Below are 18,670 nucleotides of genomic sequence, written 5' to 3'. Positions count from 1 at the left end.
CACAGACATTTACAATCATTACCAAGAATGTGAAAATACTGCATAAAAACAGGAAATAGGTATAATAATAATAAAATAAAAGAAAATAAATAAAATGTGTAAGCTTTGGTATGGCTACATGCCTGGACTGTGTGTTAAAGGTAGCTGCAGTCAAATAATACATGTGATGCAGATGTCCACTACTGTCACTGCTATTGGGTTATATCCCCATGCCTGCCAAGCAAGGCATGATATTTGTTAACTGAGCGTACTGTACACACACATGTCTCTCAAGTGTCATACTGTCACAGAATGTAATTACCATTGTGCAATCCCTCTGTCACAGATGTATCATTGATATGCTTATGTAAATAGCAAAGTAGCATTACATCAGCACACAGTACTCCTTGGTAGTAATATAGATACACCTGATGTTCATAGGTTAGTACTAGGCTAATTGCCCTTGCAAGCCTAGCCAATTATCCCTTGTGAGACTGAAACCCTGCACCTTGTGTTTGTAAGGCAAACATCTTAACCATTAGGCAACAGTTGTTAGTGCTTGGCCCATACTGTCCCATGCTGATAGCTTGAGCAGTATGAACATGCTACAGCAGCTATAGGACACCTTTACACATAAAGAAAGGACAGACCTGTAGAGTAGATATAAGTACTGTTGTCAACTATATAGCCTAGAATGGTATTAATGGACTATATTTCTCTCTTCTCCCACCCTTTATCTTCAAATATTTATTACTGTTATGCATTGGTTATTGTTTACAGTTAACATACATTGTTACATGAACTTTATTTTGGGACATGTGTTTTATTATTATTATGTATCACAATGGTTTCATATTACATATCTTGTTGAATTGCCTATTATGTTGGCCATATGCCATAACTGTTACTGGCATGCTGTTAATATACTGCCTGTTCTGATATTCATTGTTGTGCTTCACATAATGTGCAACGAAATGCAATGGAGTTATTTCCAATATTCTGGCATGCTGTTATTACTAACAATGGTTTTGTTCATTACTAACCTAAATGTATTGCTTCACATCCATAATCACTGCATGGCAAGGTAGACCAGTTCCTGCTGATCCACCTACTCTACCTCAGCTGGCCATGGAACTGAGTACCAGCACATCTGGGATCCAAGCTGGTGGCCCCCTTTGGTGGCCCTTCTCCACCTTTGGGTGGAACCACCTCAGGGGATGAGGCTCATCCATGCCAGGGAGAGGGGAGGTGTCACCCAGGATTAACTACCAGCCATGGTGCACAGGATTCTTTATAGGAGTTATGAATGATGCCTGCGCCAGCTCGAGGGCAGACTAAACAATCTGGTAGGGTCATGATGTTCCTGCTGACCAGCCTCCAGCATAGCCACCTTCAGGGCAGTGACGGAGCATTGTGGACTGCCCATGGGTGGTGCCGTCAGTCATGTTGCTACCATTTGGAGGCACATGTTCCTCAGATTCCACAATACCCTCCCCATCCAAGGTGATTACCCCCATTGTGTGTCACAACCTGCCCCTGTCCGCTGCCTTGACTGTCTTGTCTGTCTGGAATTGCATCTTTTCCTACCCAATTTACCTCCACACATGTACCTATATCCCTTCCCCAACATTCCACTCTTCCATATAGAAAATTTTAAAAAATGGACACCTGTCCTGCAAAAAACATAGCACCCTGTGCATAGCTCTCCATTTTGCACGTGTCCACTGGGCCCAACTAATTTGGTCCAGTTGACCTGACAACACATTTATGTTGTCTTCACTCCTCTCTCTGGGGTTTGAGATTCTAAATTCATACATAAAATATGTCAAAATGCACAGCTGTTGCTGTACAAGAAATGGAAAGCTATGGTCATTCCCTGCACCCGTTCTGCAAATCCATACCTGCCTTTCAGTATGTTTTTCCCACTGCTTGCCACCATCTTGCCACTGTCCTATCACCCCCTTTTTTTCTTTTTAATTTTTAGAGTGGGTTTGCATGGAACTAAGCGGAGCACCATGATGTGGTGAGTCGCACAGCACCACGCAAACCCACTTAAATGAGCTTTAAACTGTATTAATGACACATGTATAAAATAATCTCCCTGCATGATTCAAACCCAGATTCCATTCAACTACAGCCAACTGTACTATCCCACTAGGTCACACAGATCTTAATTAAAGCAGGTGTTTTCAGGAAAACATAGGGATTGCCACTGACAGTCTGCAATTGAACCTAATGATAGAAATGGGAGTGTACCTTGGACTCTGATGCAAAAATTCACCAGTAGGCAGCCAAATAAATAATAATGGCAGTATGTTAGGCCTGGGATAATAGGAAAATGTTCCCTTTTATCTGCAACATCTTTAAACACACCTGCTAGAGCATCAGTGGCACAACACGGACCCGGCTACAGAACAACTGCCTGTGAAAGCCATGCACATACCAATGGATGCAGATAACATGTGTCTCAGCTGTATGTATGCATATACACCTGGCAAATACACCTGCTGTAGCACTGACTCAGTAGCTCAGTCTGCAGAATGCCTTGGATACAGAACATTTTGCCATACACAGTCCTGTTTTTGAATCCAGTATATTGCACTTCAATTACACTGTTGTAAACACAGCAACTAATGACTGACTCATTCAATTTTAAACCCCGTAAGTTATTGCTACTGAATTATCAGCTACCCTGTTTTGAAAGTCACAGACCTGCTGGTAGGGATACACTGCACATATTCAGAAAGCATAACTATATCTCACCTACTACTCTGCTATTGCCACTGTTCCATAACAGATGTACCTTTAGCACATGCCTCAATTGGACTGTAATGAGTACCCTTACCCTGGCTATGCTTTAATGACAGGGTTAACACAGCTGCCACAGTTACACATACAGCTTGCAGGCCTCCAAAGAGTTCACACTCCTCCCATTGTGTAATAGGCTGCAGCAGCTGCAGCCTGGAGCATACATGACTGTATATTAAGGTAGCTGCTACAGAACAACCATAACTCCCAACCCCCTATAACAAGCATATGAATCATATTAATATTCACAAATGACATATGATTATTTACAAAATTCTAGCTAGCTGGGCTGGCAGGATCACAATTCCCCCACCCCGAAAACTCAAGCTAGTGTTTCAAGTGCCCTTTGAGAAGCATTGTAAGCCTGTCTAGGAATACCTTACCCCATTCCTGTATTAAGAGCCCATCTGCTTTGGTATTGCTAACCCCACTCTGGTGCTGCACTGTCATATCATATACTTGCAACCCTAGGCTCCACCTTAGTATCTTGGCATTTTGCTGGCTTGCTAGATGTAGCCATGTTAAGGGATTGTGGTCTGTAACTATAGTGAATTTCCTTCCATACAGATAAGGCTGAAGTTTCTGCAGTGCCCACACTATGGCTAGGTATTCCTTTTCTCCAGCTGCATAGCATTCCTCCCTGTGTTGGAGCCTATGACAGAGATATACCATTGGGTCTTCTTCTCCCTCTGAGGAAACCTAGCTAAGTACAGCCCCCACCCCACGGTTTGAAGCATTCACCTGTATAACAAATTATTTCCTGTAATCTGGATTGGCTAACACAGGGGGTCCTCCCAAAGTTCTTTTAAGCTTCTGGAATGCCTGCTCACATACTGGGGTCCGCACTACCTTATCTGACCTGTTTTTCCTTGTCAGGTCTGTGAAGGGAGTAGTTATGGTACTATAACTGGAGACAAATTTTCTGTAGTACCCTGCTGTCCCTAAAAATGCCCTTACCTGCTTTCTGGTAACAGGGGAAGCCATGCCTGGATGGCTTCCACTTTGGCAGGTTCAGGCCTGATCTTGCCACTCCCCACTCTATGTACCAGGTATGAGACCTCTGCCATACCCACCTGACATTTGCTGGGCTTAATGGTCAACCCTGCACTCTGTAGTCTACCCAGCACCTCCCTGACATGCTGAAGGTGTTCTTGCCAGGAATGGCTGTAGATGGCAATATCATCTAGGTAAGCAAGGACAAAATCTCCTGCTCCTGCTAGAATAAGATCTTCCAGCCTGTGGAAATTCACTGGGTCATTTTTCATCCCAAAATGCATCTTTGTGAACTCAAATAAGCCAAAAGGAGTCACAAAGGCTGACCTCTCTCTCTCTAGCACTAGGAGTCAAGGGCACTTGCCAGTAACCCCTGGTAAGATCAATGGTGGTAAGATACTTAGCCCACCCAGCTGCTTTATGCCTTCATCTGTCCTAGGCATGGGGTAAGCATCTGACTCTATGTGATTATTTAATTTCCTGCAGTCCACACAGAACCTGGTGCTACCATCCTTCCTTTGTACCAGCACTGCTAGGGGGGCCAGGGGAGTGCTGGACTCCTGAATTACCCCTAGTTCCAACATTTCTTGTATCTCCTCTATCAGAGTCTGTTTGACTGTTTCAGGCGGGTCTATATTATAACATTGAAGTTCAAAAACTTTGAATGTTATAATACCAAACCCAGTAGAGTGAATGCTTGAAACAGCGAAGCTGCAGAATACCGAATATTATCCCAAGGAAAGTATTCAGTGGGCTGTATCTGCAGCTTCGCTATTTCCTCAACTGTGGATCAAAGGTTACAGACCGGGTTAAGGTAAGTGTGCGAATAAAGGTGAGTGTGCGATTGGGCATGGGTTAGGTGAGTTAGAGTTAGGACATGGGTCAGGTAAATGTGCAATTGTATGGATGCGATGGTTAGGGTGGGGTAGGCGAATTAGGGTTAGGGAGCGGGTAAGGTGAGTGTGCAATAGTTAGGGACCTTAGGGTTAGGGTTGGGTTAAGGTAAGTGGGTAGCTAGTGGTGTATGTCTGGTTTAGTGTAGGGTTTTGTGAAGTGTATGTGTGTGGATTATTTATTTTGGTTTGCTTGAGTTGTGTGTATGTTTGTCAGAACAGCAAATTTTTTCCCTAGAAAAAAATTCGCTATTCTGACTGTTCGGTTTTTATGGTGTTTTTATTGAATGGGGTCGATATTATAACATTCGATGTTTTTAGACTTCAATGTTATAATATAGACCCATTTCAGGCACCCTATAAGAGGTCTACTTAATAGGCCTTTGGGGTCCTGTATCCATATGGTGCTGCACAAGGTTGGTGCACCCTGCTTTTCCAGTGAACCTATCCCCAAACTCCAGTAACACTGCTTGGATTTCTCGAACCTGGGTAGTGGATAGCTGCTGGGACACTGCTACCCCTTCCACTGAGGTGTCAGGTCGAGCCTTACTGAGGAGATCAATCACTGGATCCCTCTCAGATACCTCTTGTTATCCATTGTAAATACAAAGCACCAGGGCCTCCCTATCATGGTAAGGCTTCATCATGTTAATATGGTACAGTTTGTGCCCCTACCTACTGCCTAACAGTTCTACCATATATTTAACATCACTGACCTTCCATGCCACCTTGTAGAGTCCCTCCCAAGCTGTCTGCAGCTTGTTGTGTCTGACAGAAATGAGAACCATTACCTGCTGCCCTACAGTATACTCTCTAGCTCAAGCACTCATGTCATACCAGACCTGTTTCTGCTGTTGGGTCTCTGCCAAGTTCTCATGAGCCAAGCCCATGAGTTCCTTGAGCCTTGTCCTGAGGTTTAGGACATATGCCACAACAGACTCCTTGTAGGATTCACACTCACCCTCCCACTCATCATGAATTAAATCTAGAGGTCCCCTCACTCTATGCCCATGCAACAACTCAAAGGATGAAAAACCTGTGGATTCCTGGGGCACTTCTCTGTAAGCTAACAACAGATGGGGCAAATATTTGTCCCACTCCCTCTTAAAATGGTCTGCAAATGCCCATAGCATTGTCTTGAGTGTAGACTTTAACCATTTAACAAGACAATTAGTCTGGGTATGGTAGGGGTGGTCTTTAGGTGCTTCACTCCACAGTACTTCCACAGACAAGCCAGCAGGTCTGACATGAAATTGGCACCTCTGTCCATCAGTATTTCTTTTGGGAAACCTACCCTGCTGAAAATCTCTAACAAAGCATTTGCCAACTTTTCTGGCTCAATGGAGGACAATGCCACTGCCTCAGGCTATCTGGTAGCATAAGGTACTACCACTAGGATATACTTCTTCCCTGTGGAACTTTGGGTACTCAGAGGCCCCACAATATCCATAGCTATTCTCTGAAATGGCTCCTCAATCACAGGCAAAGGCATCAAAGGAGCTTTCACCTTGTTTCCTGCCTTGCCTACCTTTTGGCACTGCTCACAGGTCCTGCATTACACTGTTACATTTCTGGAACTCCCTGGCCAATAGAAGTTCTGCATACTACATCACTTTGTACATTTTATGCCCATATGACCTGCAAAGGGAATATCATTGGCTATGGCTGGAAGTGCTAGACTGTAGGTTCTGGGCACTACCAACTGCTGTATTCTCTCACACTCTAGCCCTCCCTCAGGGGTCTACTCTCTATACAGTAGCCCTTTGTACAAGTATACAGATTCCCCTTCCCTTGAGAATCAGGTGCCTGACTAGCTACATTCCTCGAGCCTTGTAATGTAGGGTCTGAGAGCTGATCCTGTCTCAACTCTCCCTTTGTAACCCTTCCCAGCTCCCTTTCCACAGGAAGTCTGGCACCCTCTGATGATGTTGCCTCACTGTCAGCCTGGGTACTGCTACTCACCTCTGCCCTTGCAGTCACTCTGTCTAAGAGAACATCAGTACCCGCAAACTGCTGTGGCTCACATTCAATCTCACTGCTACAGGGTAGCTCCCCTCTCTGAAGTAACCCCTTCACTGGTCCTGGCTGCAAATGTGCAGTCTGTCTAGGTCTCCCCCCGGCTACCAGACCCACATGCTTGCCTCCAAGCCTAACTGCATGTAACTGCATGCACACAGGGTACGGCATTATCAAAATCATTCCCTATCAGGACATCTGCAGGGATATCCTCAAACACATCTACTTGTTTGCTTCCTTTTCCACCCTCCCAGTCAAGGTGAAACCTAACCAAAGATATTTGGAATCGGGTCCCTCCTAAAGCTCTGACTGGAGTAGACTGCCTAAGTAAGTAGTATTCCTCTGTAACCATTATAGGCTTCACAATGGTTAGGTCAGAGGCTGTGTCTGTCCTAGCAATGGCCTCTTTCCCATTCACTAAGTTAGGTTATAACCTCTTGTGGTAGTTTGGTACCCTTGTTGTCTCTAGACAACCTACTGTTGGCATTTTGTCATTCCCATTTACTAGCTCTCCCACTTTTTGTTCCCAATCTTACCTCTGTGGACATCTATATGCTACATGGCCCCACTGGTTGCATTTAAAACATTAACTCTTGGTCCTGGATGTGTACCTGAACTAGTGGCTTCCTCTGCTACTGGCAGACTCTGTTGGGGCAGTCTGGGCTGTCCACCATGGGTTCTCTTAGATCCATGAACAGCACTGGGTGTCCCTTTCCTGTGCAGTGATGCCCTGCTTGCTAGGTGTAGGTCTCCCTTCTTCCCCAACTCATCTGCAGTACTGTACCGTCTGTCAGCTAACAAGATTCACACGTCCTCAGGCAAAGTGCTAAGGGCTTGTTCCCTCAACAAAAGGTCTGACAGCCCTTCAAAAGTGGTGACCTGACATCCACTCACCCACCTATGAAAAAAGTGCTTAGTTCAGCAACATATTGACACACACTTTCATCCACCTTGGGTCTATGCTCACAAAACTTTTTCCTATAAGCTTCAGGTGTTAACTTAAAGGATTCTAACAAACACAGTTTGACTGCATTATAATTTAAACAATTGGTATCAGACAGTTTAGAAATTGCAGTTACAGCTTTACCATAGAGTAAGGGAGTCAGGAACTGTACCCAGAGCCCTTGGTCAACATTATACTGTTTACATATCCTCTCAAATATATGAATGAAACTATTAAAATTTCCCCCCTCTGTAAATTGTGGAAGAAATTTATTGATATTTGTTGCTTCTGGGGTTCAGTTACTCCCTTCACCATTACATCCATGACTCTGGCAAAGAGTCAGCATCTTCCTTTCATGTTGCCTCTGCCTATCATTCTCCTCAGCCTCCAAATATCACAGCTTCTCATTTTCGTCAATCTCCAGATGTCTCAGTCTCTCTGCTGCTTCTATTTTCAAATGCTTGGCTTCCAACTCAAGTTTCTTTAACTCTAGATGGATTTTTAAGTCTTTTCTGGAAAGTTTGAACTGTCCATTTTCTGAGAGTTGTACATCTCCATGGCCAGTTTGAGTATCCTCCTGATTGCTATTCTGTGATACAGCTATGACTAAAGTTGCAATCATGTCTGCTTTAGTCAGCTTGGCATACACCAGTCCTTTAGCCTGGCACATTTCAGCCAACTGGCTCCTTGTCATCTTGCCATACTCCTCTGCTGACATGCTTGCCTGCTCTCCCTGACAAAATAAGCTAACAAAAAAATAAAACAATTGTGCCATGATCTCTGAATGTTCACTGCATGGCTGATTGAGAGTACAAGCACCTTCAGTGACCCCTGTACACAGGCTATAGGAATTCAGTATCCATACCACTACAAGCCAATTAATATGTGATGTGGCTAACTCACCACTGTCAAACAATTAATACATGATGTGGATATCCCACTACTGCCGCCAATTGATATGTGATGCCAGCTCAGTAATCAAGGAGCCTCATTCCTCATCACTAACACCAGTGAGGGATGTACACATTGGGAGGATGACAAGTCCACACACAGTAAAGTACAATTTTTCTTAAGAGCACACAGATATCACAGTCAGTTTGGAGCTGGTTTCTCCCTCTTTCTACAGATCCCAAATAAGACTCCCCACTGGCACATCTGTAGCGTTAAGATCTCAGATGAGGGGGTCAGGCCAATACCTCTAGCACCCTCTCTATCCAACCAGTGCTCTGTGTCCCTGCCCAAGTAGCTGACACACACAAACACACACACACACACACACACACACACACACACACACACACACACACACACACACACCTGGGGAAGGCTGGCACAGGTTTTCTAGCTAAGCCTCCTTCTGCCCAGACTATAAGGTAGTTATCACTGCCACCAACTGCTACTTATCAGCTACTTTAAAAGCCCTTACAAAGGGTGACCAATCCTACTGTGTAATGTTACTATTATCCCCAATTGTAAGTGTGACCAAGAGCAAGACTATTAGAGTGGCCTATACAGTATCACCAAATACATATGCAAGTACTCTGAGAGCTTACATATCTCTTAACAAACCAGCTACAATTAAAAGGTTTAAACATATTTAATAATGAATAATAAAAGAACAAAACAATACTCAATAACAACACAGTAACTGCAGAGTTCAGAATAACAGGAAATATTTTAAAACAACATTACAGGACAGTCTCAAATGAATACAGAAAACATCTAAACTAATCATTACTATATCCCTATCTATCTTTAAAAGAACTACTATGCCTAAATCTTACTTACAGACAACATGCAGACAAATGTGCTGATGATGGATGTTACCAGGTCAAAGACAAATACAAAATGCAATCTTTCTCTGAGAGAGTTTTTAAATTACAAAAAAAAAAAAAAACATTACTGCTGGGTCATCTTGGATGACATCACTCTTTTTCACCTGCCTTCAGTTCTCAGGCTAACATACCAACAGAATTTATTATCTCTGTGTGAGAAGTATGTATTTCTCAGATGTGCAGCTGCTAGAAAGCAATAAAACACTTTATATTTTAAATCTAGTGATTACAATTACTTTCAAGAAAATACAAAAACTTCTATCTCTAGACATTGTGTCTGCTTGCTGCATTGTAAATGAGAGATAACACAATAGTAAAAAAAAATGATTCCAACTTATTTTCTTAATGTTTTGCAAGTTAACTCTGTATGTTCCAGCTTCTACTATTAAAACATACATTTGCACAGGTATGTAGTTTATATACATTTCTGTTCTTTTCCAGTAGGGTACACTGTGGTTACATTCTTGAAGCTCAGTACATAGCATACAGTTCTCTTGCATTTGTAAGCCAAGCATATGAATCATATTAATATTCACAAATGACATGATTATTTACAAAATTCCAGCTAGCTGGACTGGCAGCATCATACAGCCTTCTCTAGCTATGTCAGAATCGTGAAAGGCAACACACAGCAATGTGGTGAAATGGTGGTTAAAGGTGTCGTGTTCACTGAGCCTGGTGATATAGCAAACCTATTAGTGGACAAAGTCAGATACAACTTTGCATCCCCCCAACTCCCAACCATTCAAATATCTTCAGACATAACCACTCCAGCTATAACTAGGAAGCATGGACTGGCCATACTCTTTAAAGCTAAAAACATGGACTCTGTGGAGCTAAGTAACATCCCAGGATACCTCTTGAACAATATAAAATATGACTTATCAAGACCCCTGGAGTCATTATTTAACAACAGTTTTAAAACAGGTTTTGAGCCACATACATGGAGGACTGCCACAGTCATCTCTTTCATAAGGCAGAACATTCAACAAATGCAAGAAACTAAAGACTCATTAGTCTGATTAGTCTTATTTTCTAAGCCGTGGTAAAAATTATTGTGATGTCCGGCTATATCACACCAGACTGCCAACAATTAAATGACGTCCCTTACTATCCTGAATCAGTAACTAAAGAGCTTCAATCCTCACTACTTACTCCAGTATGAGACTGTTACTTAAACAGAAGTAATATTTCACAATTTTCCCCTATGAGCATAAAAGGGACATGCTTTCCTTTCTTGGGACTGGACTATATACCTCTGTTCACCCAAATGTATTTTCTTATTATGCACTTCAGACCAAAGTGTCCCAGTTCAAGACATGAATTATGTCAAACAGCTAGAGAATGGCATGGACATTTTGAGTGAAGTGCAGTAAAACAGTGTCTGTAACACACAAATTCCTGGACTGGACTACCGGTAGGTGCGGCCTGGAGTAACATTATAAGTACTGACAGTCCCATTCAGCATGCCCATACACTTAGTTAAACTGAGCATAATCCTGTTGCCCTCTGATCAAAATGACTTGTTATGTATACATATGTCTATACATACATACATTTATGTATACATATTCATCTGTCACGATCTCTGTCTCACATACATAGTATATCTATCTCTATGTATATTCAAATAAATATATATATATATATATATATATATATATATATATATATATATATATATATATATATATGGGTCTCCTTTGCATGGTCGGCATTTCAGAAAGTTGACTCTCATATGGCCGAGACCATATGATCAACTTTCAGAAAGCCGATCATGTAAAATAAACATAAAAACACAACAGACACTTACCTTAAACTGTTAGCAGGGGGGGCTCCACCCCCCTGCACCCCCCACCCCTCGTAACTTTAATATACCAAATTCAAGATCGCACTACAGTGTGGAAGTGGGACATTTTCCCATTCCGCACTGTGCGGAGATAGCGGTTTCCCATGGTCAGCTTTTCAAAAGTCGATCATATGGTCTCAGCCATATGAAAGTCAACTTTATGAAAAGTCGACCATGTGAAGGGGACCCATATATATATATATATATATATATATATATATATATATATATATATATATATATATATATATATATATATATATATATATATATATATATATATATATATATATATATATATATATATATCTATATATACATACACATACATACTTCTCAGTCTCTCCCATACATCTACATAATACATATACATATCACACACACACACACACACACACACACACACACACACACACACACACACACACACACACACACGCGCACACAGCTACAGTTATGTATACATCCCTGTTATATACAGAAATATGTTTGTGGATATCTGTACTGTCCTACATACCCTAATACTGGTGAGTAAAATTGCTCTATCACACATCTATAATGTTGCTCAGAGGATCCAAAGTAAGGGCTCAACAATACATATTGCACAATCCCCTGTGCCTGCTGGATGTCACCACATAGACAGCAAGAGGTGAGCAGGTGGTGTACTGCATAATTCTGTCTATGTTTGCATGGACAGGGCACATTGTTCCTGTCCACAGGCTTGCCCATCCAAGTGCAAACAACCACAGATGGCCATAATGTTAACTGTAGACACATATCTTGGTTAATAACAATTATCACACTGCTAGGATACTACATGCAGATAACAGTACAGAGCAATATCACTCTGCAGGCCACAGATGCTGTTCAACACAAGCCTAGTTTGTGTAATCCACAAGCAGTTTGTCTGCAGTCACATACAAAACAGACTTCAGCCATGGTGTGTGTGATAAGTACTGCTATTGATAGTGTGTAAGACTTGGTAGGTAGGGGTTTTAATCTCACTACAGGTTGTTTGGTGTGTGAGTATTCCCTTGCAAAACCCTCATTGCCTATCAAACTGCAATGGTTATGCACTTTTTGGCACTTTAAGTTGCTGCTGGCTTCCAAACTGCCCTCTTCTATAAGGTCTGATGATGTCATCTACCTTAAGCCTACCAGCCTGCATTGTGGCATTTGACTTAAACTGTGGTGCATGTGATAAGTACTATGCTCTATAGTGTGTAAGGCTAGATGATTATGAGTTCCAATCTCACTGCAGACACCTGGAGCATGTGTGTATGTCCACATGACAAAATTTGATCACCTTAGTAACTTACAAAGAAGTAGAGTTTGGCACAATTTTAGTTGAAGTAGGCGATGTGGTCCTCTAAATGCCTGACCACAACTTGGCCTGCTGATATTATCAGGCAAAATATATCCTACACCGACAGTGCAATCAGACATGAGATGTGTTGCATGCATCACATACTGTGATTTGTACTGTGTACCATTACAAGGGTAAGTGGTGTAATCTATATGCAGCCAACTTGCACTATGTATGTGCCATTCCTTGTCCTGTAAGCAGTAATTGGAAGTGGTGCTATCCTCAATGTAGCCATGTTTGTGTGTGTCTGTTAGAGCAATTTACATCAGCTTATGGAACCATAGGACATTTGAACTTCACTAGCCTAATAGCCATACAGTCATCCCAATCATAGACAAATGTATACCCTTATTTACATGATCAGCAGATTCTGCTTGCCATTAGCCAGGGGGCTGTTGCAAAGGTGGGTTAAAGTCTGCTAGACAAATCTATCCCACCAGCCTGTATTATTAACATCACATACTAGGTTAATGCCTTACAGTGATTAATCCATCTACTATGCCAGCTACAGATACGCAGCATTTACAATCAAGCACAGTCACATATTGCCCCATATGCAAGGCTGAGATCACCTCTGAAAAGTCCGTATGCCACAGGCTACAATGACACTCATTTCAGATGATCCACATTGAACACATGCTGAAGACATGAGGTCCCTTGTGAGGGACCATACTGTTGTGTGGAAGTGCCAGTACTGCTTGGAAAGATCCATTACCAAATGGCCATTGCACTCAGATATTGGCATGCTGAGGAAGAGTACATGGAGGTTATGAGTATGTCAATTGCTGGTGATTGTGCCCTCAGTTAAGATACATTCCCATCATACCACTGGGGAGACATGGTGATCTCAGGAACATTAGGTGTAAACCTGTGTAGCCATGTCCATGTGCCCAGTTCTTTCACCCCTGAGTATGTACATCACATGTTGTGCCTAGTGTCCTACTTACCAGGTACATAGGTGTTAGTGATGGAAACAATACTACATATATATTTGCATGGAGTTTATGGCCATTACTATGTCAACAGGCATATGTTCATCATTACTGTCTTGTAGAATATTGACATAACTCACAGGCTCCATGTGTGCTCACACTTTGCAGGCATCATCCAACACTGTTAGCCACAGACAGTCAGTATTTGCTTGTGTCATGGTTGAATGGATTCTAAGCAGTACAGGACCTAGGACTGCCCTGTTGAACATTGCTGCTTACAGATCAGCTATTGGAGGCAGATATCCCTATGTTGAGTATGTGTACCATCAATGGGCCACTAAGTGACCTCTACAATAATAGTACCGTGGGTACCTAAATGGATGCTTTGTACATGATGCCTGAGGGGGGATATAGTTAGAGAGCTTGTCTCATTCCAGGGGGTTGTATGCCCTGATGTCCCCGCACCCAGGTGACTGCCTCAAAAATGTACACACATTTAACACAATCCCCCTGTCAGACATCCAAACTGTGTACAGTCATCTGTGTGTAGATCACATATATGTGTGCTGATCAGCTCCATGATGATTGTCCCTATGGCCCTACAGATATGGATACTCAGGCAAAGAGGCCTATAGTTTTGGTGGTCAGTGCATGTGCTAACACTGTGCAAGGGTATAACTGTTGCTGTTGTTCTGTCAGCTGGGGTTCAGCTAGTGGTTTCAGTATGATTGCAAGTGGTACCAATGGTGTTAGTAATCTATGACACATCCCATGTAGGATGCAGCCTGGGATGTTAGCATGTCCAATAGATGCTGTGTATCCTCCATAGAGAGGCCATTTATGACCTGCTCCGTAGATGTGGAATTTATCGGACAGGTTGTAGGAATGTCATGTGTCACATGTGGTGGGGATAGGGGAGTATAGCTGACAGAGAACATGTGGGACTACAGGTTAGCTATGGCTACAGACCCATTCTATGTGGCATCATTAAGTATGAGTTCACTGACAATCTGGGCCTGTGCTTTAAGGTTACACATGTGCCTACACTGTGCATTTTGGATCTGCTTTGTATGAGTGGCTAATTTTGTCATTTATTTTATCTATACAATATCACAACACTATGTGGTTGTTGCAGCTAAGGAGGTTGTGTCACCATTCTACAGGGGGCACCATCAACCCCACTGTCACACAGCAATATCCACCTCCTATTGTTTAGCCTGATAATGGCAGTTGTCCACCAGGCAGGTCTGCTGTGACATGAGAAGCCTGTGTTGCTCCTGTCAGGTACAGCTGAGTTCATGCACTTGTAGTGCTGCTGTCATAATGCAAGGGTGTGCAGCTCTGCATACTTGCCATCCCATTGGGGAGGTGCAGTCAAGCTATATAAACCATCCCACAGGAGGTAAGTTTTTTTTTTAAATATAGGTTTTCATTGTCTGCAATGGGGATTAGTGCTGGTAGTTTTAATGACACTGATCTGTGGTCAGATCCCACCAGTGAGGACCTCACACTGGGGGGCTGCAGTGGTCAGCCATATTGGTAAGCACATGTTGCAATACATTGACTCCCCTTGAGGGGATGTCATGACACACTGCTCCAGGACATCATAGTTAAGGACGCAGGCTAACCTTTGGGTAAGTGAGCTTCACACGACTAAGCAACACAGCTGGTGGTCACTTAATACCACCCCACATGTTGTAATGATATGTCTTGACAGACACATGTACATACAAATTCACACAGTGGGTGTCTGGATACATAGATCTGCTCCTGTAGCTGGCTATTGCTTGATTATGTGCCCTTCCGGTATGGAAGGGCACCTGCATTGTCTCCAGAAAATCACAGTGTTTCACAAAATCTTCACAAAATCTAGAATGGTATCTGTCATTAATGAGTATATATATACACCACCTGCATTACCTTGAACACTGTTATTTTCAGGTGTGAAGATCTAGATGGGCATGTAGTCTGGTATGGCTGTGGTGCTGTCCACAGCCTTGAACCAGATGTCCTTGACTGCACATGTCTGCATAATCCAGGGTGGGGACACATTACTCAGAGCGGGGTCCAGTGTTGCCATACCCACCATGTAGCAGCATAACTGATGTTATATAAAGATGGTGTTCTCATTGCCTACTTTGCCCTGAAGAGTGCATCTACTCCAAATATCAGGGGTGAGAGATGAACACCATCACTAGTGAATCATTAATGTCTGTTGAGCAAGGCATCGCAGGCAGACGTAGTAGATCCCATGACAATGACACTACACGTTAAGGCAATTATTGACTTCAATCAATTTATGTATGTAAGGAGCCATCATCCCAGGTGAGTGTCAACTGCAGCAGAAAAGTATGCATATACCCAAGAGGCACAGTGGCTAAGCACAAATATGTGTCTGCATACAGGCCGATGGCGTATGTCCCTAGTTGTAGACACCTGCAGGAACTATGATGTCAACATTATGTTTACTCATATGCCTTGATTTGCAGCAATGTGTAGTAAGGCCTATTGTTTCAACATACAGACAGCCATCTGTGATCTGTCCCTTATGTAGCCACTTGATGCAGGCATCAATGTGTCTCACAATGTAATCACCTCTGACTAAGATGTGTGATTTTGTGTTTTGCCTCAGGTGTTTGACCAATGAGAGAGTGGTGCATGCAGTATTATGTGTACTGTACACTACAGAGTCAGGATGTTCTGAGATGTCTATCTGGCAATGTGTCTGGTAAGGAGATGCACACATGCAGGTGTGTGTGATGTGGGTGTAGGTGGTGCAGGATGTAAGCTGTACATGTTGGCATAATGTTCATTGACATATGTAATGACTGCTGCTGGAGCCACCATGGCACCAAGGTTTGAAATGCAGTCACATCTGTCACACATTGTGTTTGTGTGTCATAGGAGTAGAGGAGTGGAGACACTCCAACACCTCAGCAGCAAGTCCTGTAAAGGTAGGGTCATGCTGCTACATCCTTGTTGTTGACAGCCTGATATACAGTGTTCGTGAGCACACTTTGCAGTGAAGCTGTGGATGCCTGTGCATGCCTAGCAGACTTGTTCAACATTACTGACATTACATTGGCCTGGCAAGCATACGTCTGTCAAGCAACTAGACAGCACATTGGTTGTTGTGTGATATGATGTGGGAACATAGATATGTGTGTCAGGTACATAACTGTACAGTATGACATGCCTACAACATTTGGCAGGTGGACACACATTGGTCAAAGGTGGCCAATCCACAGGAGTAGGGGTCACAGCCACGTTATGCAAATATGCACCAGTAATCTGTTGAAGGGCAGGATGCCTGAAGTACTGTGTAAGTGTCACCTACAATGGATCACCACCAGTGTGCTGATTGTTACAGCAAGACTGGACATCTATGTCAATGGACATCGTACATTATATTATGGCACTACAGCAGTGCTACTAATCATCCTCTTGTCAGTTCCCTAGTGACATACCACCAACCCTGAAACAGACAGCATAACACATGCAAATGCCAACTGATTGCGCAGGTTGCTAATCAAGGCATCTACTTGGAAAAGAGCATGTGAAGCCTACAGAGCTTTTCATGACATGGGACAGCTATGTGGATGAACAAACAGGCTGTGTCCTGCTTGTCATCATGGGCTTCATAGTACCAGTATGCATGTGATGATCAGGGGCGGCTCATGCTATTGGACTGCAGGACTGCAGACCCCCCCCCCCCCCGGCTGTAAAATAAAATGAAATTAAAACAAAAGTGATCTGCAAAAGTTAACACATTAAAAAAGAAATAAAAACAAAAGTGATCCTGAAACTGTACAACTCCGCATTCCAAAACTCCACCCACACATACATGTTATTCCCATCGCATAGGAATCAGTCTGGACTGCTAGTGAACCAGTCCGGATTAGGGAATACCATTCAAAACAGAGATCCCAGAAGTCTATGCAGCTACAACTGCATAGACGTAAAGGGGATCAGACTGCAATGTCTGCAGGCTGGGACCTATTAACTTGCTCTCACAGAATGCAACATCTGGCTGGCTAGCTTGCTCTCGTGGGACAAGCAGCAAGCATGTAGGTTTTTCCGTTTTTACTTTTAGTGGGTTTCCTTATGCAGAACTGAACAGTGGCAGCAAGCATATAGGTTCAACTAAATATTTATGATTTAGTTGGAAGAAAACTCCTTCTGGCAGAACAGAAGTTTTCTGGGCAAGCAGTGAGTATTATGGCAGAAGCAGAATTGAACTGTGGTTTCCAACAAATGGAGTGTGGGCAAGCAGCAAGTATTATGGAAGAACTGAACATTTGAGGTATACATTTATAATTTAGTTGAAAGCAGAAGTTAACAAATGGAGTGTAGTCTTCGGGGCATGTGTACATAGTCAGTTCTTCCGTTACGAAGTGTAGTAGCTTTGGGGCAAGCAGCAACTATTTAGGTTCTTTAATGGAGTGTGTGCGCATAGTCATTTCTTCCATTGAAATTTAACATAGGTGTGTGTGTGTGTGTGTGTGTGTGTGTGTGTGTGTGTGTGTGTGTGTGAGTGTGTGTGTGTGTGTATATATATATATATATATATATATATATATATATATATATATATATACAAATGTTCATTTAGGTATGCTGCAACATAAGAATATGCTCCTCTGCTATTATTTTTTTTCTATACTAGTGGCGGAGAGGGAAGCTCTTCCCACCCCAACCCCAAAAATGAGACCCGGAAATTTTTTTTTTTTTTTTTTTTTACATGTAATATATAGCTTGCCTGCTAATGCAGAGAGTCACCCAAATCAGAAAACATTTCATTTTGATTGATTTTAAACAGTCTAGAACCAGCATGTGAATCTTAAGTTTCCTTTACTAAACAAGACAAAAATGAATGACCATACTTTTAACAAACTTGCTGGTATGAGTGTGCTTAATGAATAAGAATTCTCTGACATTGTTTACTGGATGAACGGGTCGTAATTAACATCATTATCATATGTATTACTGCCCATTCCTGTATTTTTGCAACACTAAATGATGATTACTTATCAGGATAAAGCCAAATTAAGTGCTG

The sequence above is a fragment of the Protopterus annectens genome, chromosome 1.part1 (genome assembly GCF_019279795.1).
Source record: "Protopterus annectens isolate FY-2018-M chromosome 1.part1, PAN1.0, whole genome shotgun sequence".
NCBI classification, from domain to species: Eukaryota; Metazoa; Chordata; order Ceratodontiformes; family Protopteridae; genus Protopterus; species Protopterus annectens.
Note: the sequence above shows the minus strand (reverse complement) of the source record.